The sequence below is a fragment of the Lathyrus oleraceus genome, chromosome 6 (assembly GCF_024323335.1).
Source record: "Lathyrus oleraceus cultivar Zhongwan6 chromosome 6, CAAS_Psat_ZW6_1.0, whole genome shotgun sequence".
Classification (NCBI taxonomy): Eukaryota; Viridiplantae; Streptophyta; class Magnoliopsida; order Fabales; family Fabaceae; genus Lathyrus; species Lathyrus oleraceus.
In genome coordinates, this window is record NC_066584.1 from 21,893,362 (window position 1) to 21,903,926 (window position 10,565).

General features: G+C 32.7%; 1 long non-coding RNA gene across 1 annotated transcript; it reads right to left on the reverse strand.

Moving 5' to 3' along the window:
* Window positions 1-1,959: 1,959 nt before the first annotated feature.
* Window positions 1,960-9,538, reverse strand: LOC127097766 (uncharacterized). Its single transcript, XR_007793160.1, has 5 exons — window positions 9,248-9,538; window positions 8,992-9,158; window positions 8,833-8,902; window positions 8,631-8,702; window positions 1,960-2,207 (listed from the first exon to the last, which is right to left on the reverse strand). It is a non-coding gene; the product is annotated as an uncharacterized LOC127097766 (long non-coding RNA).
* Window positions 9,539-10,565: the final 1,027 nt, after the last annotated feature.

The window sequence follows — 10,565 nt, forward strand, 5'->3', positions numbered from 1 at the left end:
TCCCATGTCATAGCGACATGTTCAAAGGTTTGACATGACATTTCCAACTTACTATCCGCTGTTTACAAAGTCATAAACATATGCAATGTTTACAACAATAGTTTTTCGGTGATAGTAAAAGAGAATTATTTGCCCACATATCAAGGGAACATACTTTGGCACAATAAAAAATTGCGAAGAAAGAAAAATGACCGTCCTACAGCACGCGTATTCGAACCGAAATGGATACAATGAACAAAATAGTGAGATTCTGTAGTTCATGTCTATAGCCCGAACACAATCGTACAAACTGTTCAAACGTTGGACCAAACACAACAACATAATTTTAAATGTAATTGTTTTGCTTTATATTAAAAACAACTTTCATTTCATAAATATCATTTGGTTAGAATAGCTTAAAAACAACAACTAAACAACAATTTAAACAACAATTAAACAACACAAATAAGTACAACAATTAAACAACAACACAAATAAGTACAACAATTAAACAACAACACAAACAAATACAACAATTAAACAATATAAATATGCAATTACAACCATCAAAACAATTTCGTGAAAACTATACATCATCATGTGAACATCTCTGTCAGTTTTAACATTCACCCAGAAACGAACATCTCCATTTTGGTTGAACGTGGTATCAAGCCTTTGAACTCTTCTGATCTTTTCGTCCTCTGCAATGTCTCCATCTAACCAACGGATCATGGTCCTGTTAAGATGTTCGAACATCTCTATTTTCCAAAGTTGGATCTTCATCGGAGGCTTTATTGCCGAATAAATTAAATCACCATTTGTCTTGTGAATATAAGGACACGAATAAGAAGACATTTTGAAAAAAATGAAAGAATATTGAAGAAAAATGGAAGAAGATGTGTGAAAAATAATGGGAGGGGATGCTGTATTTATAGAGCGTGCAAAAAGCAGTAGTCACATGCAATGACACGTGCACTAAGTGGATGCATGCATGCGCCACATGCAATGACACGTGCACTAAGTGGATGCATGCATGCGCCACATGTAATGGTGAAATCTGCATGCATGCGCCACTAGGCATGGCACCATAGTTCAATAATGCAATGTATACGCCATTTGGTATCACGACTCCATTAGACGTGTAATTTTTTTTCATTTGAAAAGTGGTTATATTGATAAATAATTTAATAAGGTGGTTATTTTGGTATTATTTTTTAAAATAGTGGTTTTTTTTTAATAAAAATTCTAATTAGGAGAGTGTGAAAAAGAAGGGTCATAAGAAGCATGTTATTCAATTAATGTTGTTGCATTTTATGGATTAAAATGACCTTAGATTTAAATCGACCAAGTTGTAACTTAGATACTTCCTCCGTCTCAAAATATTACCTTTTGTCCTATTTATACAAAAAAATGCTTTTTAGATTCCTTCAAATAACTAATGTATTTGGTTTATATTCCTTCAAAAAAAATGTTAGATTCCTCTATTGATGGCTTTGCGCCGAAAATACTCTTTTAGACTTCTAACTTTTCTAAGTCTTCTCATTATACTGAGACTTTAACTTCTCAGGTGTAAGATAAAGATTGAGACTTAGTATTTTTTTTTCTTCTGAAAAGGGATTTTAGTCCAACATTTTGACGAAAAACGAAAGCATTGTTCATGTTTTTGACATTAGCAATCAGGGAGATAACGTCAACCAACGATGATTAGCGCGAAGAAATATTTTTAAAACAAGTAACTACTTTTCAGTTTTATCTAAAGGGACACATGGAAGACACTTCAAAGACGAAAAACATGCAAAAATTATGTGTCAAATGCTGAAAAGGAGAATGTTAGATGCAACTATTCTAATTTTAGTATAAATAGAAGTTCTAATTTAAGGATCCAGGATGTTGTGTTTAATTCACTACAAAACTCTCAAAACTCAAAGTACCAAGATTAGCGAGAAATGAGAGTATCATCGCAACAAAATTTCTCATTAATAAAGTATGCAATCAATAAATCATTTAATTTCAAAGACTATAACATAAATGAAATCATAAATGTAATCTCTTCAAAACCTCAAAATATTAACCATGAGAGTATACTTTAACTCTCTACTCAATACAACAAAAGATAAATCATAAAAATTTCCCCTAGTGTTACATAACAGATCTCGTAAACTAAACCCGAAAAGAAAAAGAAGAAACAACCTCATGCCATCCTCCACTTTAAGCAGCTACTCAGTTACCTACTTATTTGTACCCAAAGAGGAGCACAAACCACAACAACAACAAAGAGGTGATATTTTCAATAATAATAGGAATTATACTGCAAGGTAGGATATCCACACATCATATTCTACATGATATCATTCATAGTATATCACAATACATTCTCACGTCCAAACTCATCAATCATTCACAACTCAACAAAATACATATAATTCATTATGCAACACAACTAAACTATGCAACTCTATGCATATGCATGTGGTACTAACTAAACATTTAGTTCTTCATACAAACCGGGTTCTAATCTATGCGAACCCTAAGCCCCCTCTCTGAGCTCGAAGCCCTCTCTCCGAGCTTGGGACAAGCCATTAATCTCCACTTTAAACTAGTAGACATGCCTCTTAACACAACTCTTATGATACATGATCATATCATCAAATCAATGTGTTAAGACCCCTCTCTGATCCTAACATAAATGCATTGACAATTCAAGTAATCCCCTCTTTGGATTACATCACACCAAAATAAAAAATGCACATTATCAATCAACAGTGCAACACAAACATGCTAATAATTCATATCAACAAAATTATATTTCAAACATGCAATAATACAACATAACTCAATAATCCATATTCACATAATTCCTATATTTCATATTTATTCTCAACACTTAACATCTCGTCATAGCAATATATTCAAACATTTCCATAGCTCATAAAACATATTCGCCAAACTCGCTCAACTCGACATTTACTCGATCATATAATTTTTAATAATAATTCTCATCTATTAATCATGTTATCACAAAAAATTTAGCCTATGAATCTATTACCAATTGATAGTAATTCGTGTTAGCTTTCAAAAGCTTTGAACCGCGTCTCATTCTGAGTTACGGAACTCAAGTTATGATAAAAACAAAAAATAGAAGAATTTCATCACTAGAACATCTCGCTACACGAGGACCACCCTCGCTAAGCGACACTTCCCTAGCTAAGCGACGATGTACAGACCTGCAAAAACCAGAATGCGGTTTTCACCATTTAAGGACCTCAATAACTCCAATTTTGATTCCATAAAAATCCATTTGCTCAGAATTAGACATACTACGATTATCCCATAATTAAAACTCAATTTAACACATAAACTCCATTATATTCATAAAAGTAATTGATTCGTAAAACCTTCAACAAGGCAACAATGGTGGAAAAACATCAAGTATTAAAACAGAAAAATCAGTAATGAGTAGTACACGAACTCATCAATTATTACATAAAATTTCCATCATACAATCAGAATTCATATTTAACATACACTCTGTTGAAGGTTAAGGAAATTGTGTGAGTGCATCACGATCAATAACATGTCGAGCAAGACGTTGAAGGTATTCATCATCTGAGTAGTTGATAGTGCAAAGGCATATTTCCCTCTTGCCATTAAATAAGGACTTAGGCATAGTTTGGCTATATCCAAATTGGCGTGACACTAAGTTGGGTTGGTAGCACAATATCTTCACATTTTCTTTAGAGGTTCTGAGTCTGGTCGATAGAAGCTTTGGAGTAAAGAAAGCTTCCCATATCTTCTTTAATTGAACTTCCCATTTGCCAGTAGTAGGAAATTTTCTAGCGAACCATTCAGGCCTATGACTTCTGTTTGCAAAAAGAGCCCTTGAGGGGTTGAAGTTGTGTCGTTTGGAAAATAACATAAATTATTCCGAAAAAGCTTCCTTGTCCATTCTTTGTCCAACAACTGGGGTTACATGAGCAATTCGAACGCCTTCAATACGTCTATTCTTGACGTCTTCAGCAGCATCATTGGGTTTTTCGACATCCAAGAAAGGTTCAAACATGGCATTTAGCCATAACTAGAGCATCCAATAGGGTCCAACCAACAACAAATTATCTTTAGGTAGAAGTTTTTTCAAGGTTTTGGTGACTAAACCTAAGGATTCATAGAGGTATCCTAATATCAATTGGCTAAGACATATGTCTTGCCTTTCATGTAATTGTTTGGCTAATGTCAAGTATCTTTTGGCTACCTTTAGGGATTTGTAGCAGAAGATACATCTCGACAACCATAAAGCTAAGAAAGTGATGTCTTCTTCATCAGACACTTCGTCAGTACCAGTGTCATGATGGTCTTCAATATATTTGCCAAAGCTAGCACGATTAGTGTTGAAATTAATGGTATTATCATCTCTTTCATTGGGGTTGAAGATATCACCAATCGGACGAAGGCTGGTAATGGTTGTTACATCGAAAAGGGTATGCTTCACCATCTAACAGAGGAGTTAGAAAGTGTTGGCACTACTTTCCTAAAAATACAAGGTTGTGACAATCTTGTTTTGGAAATAAAGAAGGCCAACCCTCGACAACTGAATTAAATCATAAAATCCCATAGATTTCCAAGTTTCACCCATTTTTGTTTCAATTTTATTCAACCAAAGGATGTAATCCTCATTTCTTTTGGAGGAATGAGAAGAACGTAAAACACGAAGAGTAACAATCATGTACTCTAGATCTATGGGTTTCTTATTGCTACCTATGGGGTTGGTTCGGTGATAAGAAGCAAAAAATCCCTAACCTTAATAATATCTACTGTGGGGTCAGACATTGGACCCATAAGTGCATGAGTTTTCCCAACAATAAAGTAAGGGATTAGTACTTGAGACTTGAAGATACAAAGCTTCTCCTCTTAGTTTGGTGGTTGTGGAACTTACTCTTGATTCCCAATAAGGATAACAACTTGTAATCTGGTAGCTAAAGGTTGAGGAGCCTTGGATTCTTGTGAGGTTTTTACTTTGGACGAAATTGTTGAAAGTAACGAATTTGATGCTTAGAGAAGAGAAGTTTTTTAAAAGAAATTTATGGGTAGCAATGAGCGATAAAAGAAGAAGAAATGAAGAAGAAATGTTTATAGCGGGGGAGAAAAAGACTTATTAATTTTGCTGGTGACAAATGGCGCTAAAGTTGGTGACACGTGCCATAAGGTTAGAGGCAAAATTGAAGCAATTTTGTATTCATATCCACATTGTCCTAAAAAGACAAAGTTATGTTTGAAAGTTTTGGGATTATGGAAAAATGCACGCTTTCAAGGTGACGGTTGATGGAAAGGTCATGATGTCCATGACGCCACTCCACCAGGTGGAATAGTATCAAAGAAAGTAAAAAATGCCCATATCTTCTTTCATCCGAAAGAGACATTTTTTGGGGATAATTTGTTAGCTGGGAGTTTTGACAGGGTCAAATCTCAGCATAATGAGAATACTTAGAAAAGTTGGAAGTCTAAAAGAGTATTTTTGACACAGTTGCCAGTAGAGGAAGTTAAAGTCCCAGGTGTAAGCTAAGGATTGAGACTTAGTATTTTTTCTAAAAAGGAATTTTAGTCCAACATTTCAACGACAACATTGTTCATGTTTTCGACATTGGCAATCAGGGAGACACATCAACCAATAATGGTTAGCACAGAGAAATATTTTTAAAACAAGTAACTACTTTTCAGTCTTATCCATAGGGACACATGGAGGACACTTCAAAGGCGAAAAGCATGCCAAAAAAATGTTGAAAAAGAGAAAGTTACGTGCAGTTATTCTAATTTTAGTATAAATTGAAGTTATAATGTTAGGATTCAGGGTGTTGTGTTGAATTCACTACAAAACTCTCAAAACTCAAAGTACCCGGCGTAGCGAGAAACGAGTTTACTTGAGCAAAATGTATGATTCTAAACACAATTTCAATTAAATGCAAAGTATTTCATTTCAATCATTTCATTTGTAGTCTTGTTTTCATTCCTATGTTAATTTCTAATCAATTTACATTGCCTTTTTACAAACTTTTTACCCTTTTTTCATTGTCAAAATTCTTTACATTTCTAGAAAATTCTCTCTTTTTACACTACTTTACTTAAAGATTTCGACTAAGTCGAAATACTTTACTTTTCTTCACAAAACTTTTAGCACTATGTCATAGGATAATCTAGCGATTCTGCAAGTAACCTTTAATTAGAGACTAACCCTTATTTACTAAATTTCACAGTAAATAATACCCAACTGAATTCAAGGAAGCTGTAGTGTTCACTAAAATAAAAATAAGCTTTGAGTAAAAAAACAAATTTTTTTACCTCTACGTTAAATAACCTACATTGTATATTATGTTGAACAATTAATATTTACATATTTATTTCAAATTTATAATTTATAAAAAATAAATTTTAGACCCTTATTTTTTTTTCTTCAGAATCTTAGTTGTAGGTCTCTTTGCCATGTCCTAAGGTCGGTTCTATTAACTAGATGGTGATTATAGAAAAGATGAGAGAAAAATTAAATTAATTTAATCTGCATTTAATGCCATCTTGAGAAAGACCAAGTTTATTTTTTCTTTTTGTTTATATTTTAGCACAAGAAAATGTATTTTTTTTTATATTTTGAGACGAAGGAAATACATATTATGCAATGTTTTCTTTTGACTATATCCAAAATTCAAGTGATTGTGATTGTTTTATTTGTTAAATTATTGTTATCAACTAATGACAATCACTTGAAAGTCAAGGTTTTTATCTTTTAATATGAAGAAAGATCATGAATCTTGGTTTACATTATCAGAGCTTTCTTGTTGTAGTTGAAGGATACAGTGATGCAGATTAAATATCTTATCAAATGATTCCAACGTAATTAGCGGCTATATATTCAATATAATTGGAGGAGCTGTATCTTGGAAATCAAAGAAACGAATTATCCTGACTCAGTCCATGATGAAGTCTGAGATGATAGTATTAGTGACTACTAATGAATAAGCAAGTTAGTTAAGATGCTTGTTAGCTGAGATCCCTTTGTTGGAAAAACATATGACAATTGTGTTGATCCACTGCAATAGTACCACAGCTATTGCAAAAATTGAGAACCATTATTATAGTTGTAAAAAACGTGAAATTAGAAGAAAACACATCACTGTTAGAGATTGTATCTCTAAAGAAGCTGTAAGAATGGATCATGTGCGCTTATGTAAATTTAGCAGATCCTTTGATGAAAGGATTAGCTAGAGAGAGAGTCTAACATACATCAAAGAAGATGAGACTAATGCCTATAGAGAAATGAGTTGTTCATGATGGTAACCCGATCTAAATGTCTGGAGATCCTAAGAAATAGGTTTAATGGGTAATAACAAGTTGTGAGTAATATCAGGTGATCATGCTAGAGTTCATAAGAGAAGCATGAATCCTGAAGCGATATGAGGATGAGATAATAGAAAATCTTAATGAGATCTATGTTTTGTATGACGGAGTACCTATGCTACATAAGTACTCTTGATATACTCACCTATGTGATTGTGAAACTTAGGCCGGTTCCTATGGAATTGCAAGGCAAAATTCGTAGAGCCTTCAATAAACTGGAATACACGTGCAAGACCATTAAAACACGGGCTATTAGAATACACCTTAAGAAAAAGTTGTGTGTGAGTTTGATGTCTGAGATGAAGTTCAAGACAATTGTGTCACTCTTATTGAATCAGAATCCTACTTGCTACGCAAAGGTTTAAGTCGTAGACACCTTTGTTTATGCACAATCTTAGACATGTTTGACGATACTTTTGTATCACGTTTTTAAATTCAAGTGGGCGATTGTTGAAACATTATGTCAATATTCAAATATAATGAAATGAATTTGAAAAAGTTCCTTAAGTCAAGTCTCATATTGTGTGTTAGTTGAAATTCTTTGTTTCATTCCAAAACACACCAAAAATCTATTTCGAGTTTTCCTTCCTCACTCTCATAACTCTACGTCTTTCGAATTGTCGAAGTGCCAACCTCTCCCCCTTTCTTTCTACTCTTTGAATTTTCCGAGTATTTTCTTGAATTCTCTTTACAGAATTATGTTAATTTCTCCTCGTTTGAGTTAAGAAATTATCAAGTATAATTTTTGGATTCTCTTTAGAGAATTATTCGAATTTCTCTTTGTTTGAGAAATCATTTTGAGTGGTCAAATGACCATTATTGAATTCTCTTTGGAGAGTTATTGAAATTTCTCTTGGTTTTAGAGATTATTATGATTGGTCTATATAGCAGATACTACGAGTGATATTTATATCATATTTGAATGATGTTTGTACCATTCGATGGTGTATTTCTAGATCGATTATCTACCGTGCAAGTAGTAATCATACAGTATAGAACTAAGTTATTTTATCCTGGAGGCGACGCGGTAGTTCGACTCCTTTGCATAACTTTGGACAGTTCCTCAAAACATCTTAAAGAGAACGACCTAATACGCGACTCGATTCGATAATTTCTTCCGTGGTTAATTTTCAAAACCGTAAAACAATATTACTAATAAAAATACAGTTCAGATTAATTCATTGTTTGAAATATCCCATGGAAAATGATAATTTAGTGACTAGGATATAAGCTTATGGAGATAAATAAATTAACAAATAATTCATACTTACAATGTAACCAAATTTCTGATCCTTGACGGTTGAATTGGAATGGAGGCTTGAAGGTTGTTAGACAAAAGATTCCTGCAGAAGATCAGTACAATGAGTAAATTATCGTGTTATGGAAAAGACTAATAGGATATGGAGCCTCGAAGGTTGTTAGATAAACCAATGAATCACAAAGCGAGTCATAAAACAGAATAGGAATACATACAAGACTTGGAGGAAGTAGAGTTGCCTATGTTTTCAGAAATACTTCCTGTTACGCTATTGTTTCTCACACACTGCATAATATATGAAAAAATGCATCACTGTACTCTTTACGAGTTACACATTTTAAGGACTTGGAATGAATAGAAATTGAATGTGTTACTTGCAAAACTTCATTCCAGTATATAAGCCTTGGTATCTCACCACTAAGATTATTTTGTGCCTTGTCACGGAATATAGGCTTGCAAGGAAAGTAATGAAAAATACTAAAAACAACTTCCAGATTCATCAAATTAGGAATCTGAGACAAATTGATTGTTGTTCAAAATCCTAAGAAACAAAAGACGAAAGAAAGATCTGTCACGATCTACTCCAAGACAAACCGAGATTTCTATGTTAATGAACAAACAAATACTCACATAATCAAATGTATCAAGCTTAGTAAAGCTAATGTGAATAAATTGAGATAGTGGCAGCCATTGCCAGCACATACGGAATCAATTCTTACAGGTTTTCCCAAAGTAGTATGCAAAAGATAAGGATCAACGAAAGTAAAGGACTAGTTGCTCAAAAATGTTTATGCTTTGTTTTTCAAGTAAGTCAATTCTCTGAGCATTTTCCTCATCCGTCGTATTTCAATTTTTGTCACATGAATTCGTCGCTTTCACATTTTAGTTCTACAGTTGAATTTTTTTAATTAATGTTTGAAAAACATAGCAGGTTTAAGTAAGAAGTGGAATCTTGTTACTTTAAGTTTTAGTAGCTCATGAACCTACTGTGCTTACAAGCATTGTCTTAGACAAATTTGTCTTCTTATTCTTGTTTCTAACTCATGGAAGCATCATGATTTACATTTTTTTTTAATTTTCTTATTAAAATTTATGATTCAATGTATTGACCTCGTTAAAAGAATATTTGCCTTCATAATTGTTGAATTATAATTTTTGTATTTAAGTAGGTTCTTCGACATAACTAAAGAAATGTCAAAATGCATTGTAATATCGAAATGTCAAAATAGTATATTTCAATAGGAATTTTGATTTAGGTATAATTTTGTAGTGTTATTAGAATTAAGTATTTTAGATTTTGTTGAATTATAATTTTTTTTGTGTTTAAGTAGGTTCTTCGACATAACTAAAGAAATGTCAAAATGCATTGTAATATCGAAATGTCAAAATAGTATATTTCAACGGGAATTTTGATTTAGGTATAATTTTGTAGTGTTATTAGAATTAAGTATTTTAGATTTTGCTTAAGGAGCAACTAAATCCAAATCTATAAATAGGGAGTAACCCCTATCATTATAGATTATTAGAGAAGTGCAATTGAACAGTTGAATAAATTCAAAATTTGAAAGTAGAGTGAAACGCTGCAAAAATTTCTTCTTCTTCTTCCTTTACTCGAAAACCCTAATTTTCTTTTCTTCCCTAATTCAATTTTTTTTTCATTATCAATTGTGAAGTGAAATCTTGCAACCAAAATGTGGTTGATTCACTTGACTAATGAGTCAAGAACAAGAGGAGTAATCAATCAAAAAGATTGATTATTATTCATAAAGATTTGGTTCAAAACTCATCAAGTTTTTGTGAATTCTTGAAGGGGAAATTGGGGAATTTCCATCATCTAGTATCTAGAGCATTGGTTGAGCGATTCTTGCAAGCATAACATGATGAATCATCCAAACAGACATTTTCCGATGAGTTTGTCAATTCTGAAGAGTCAGAATTACGAGAATTT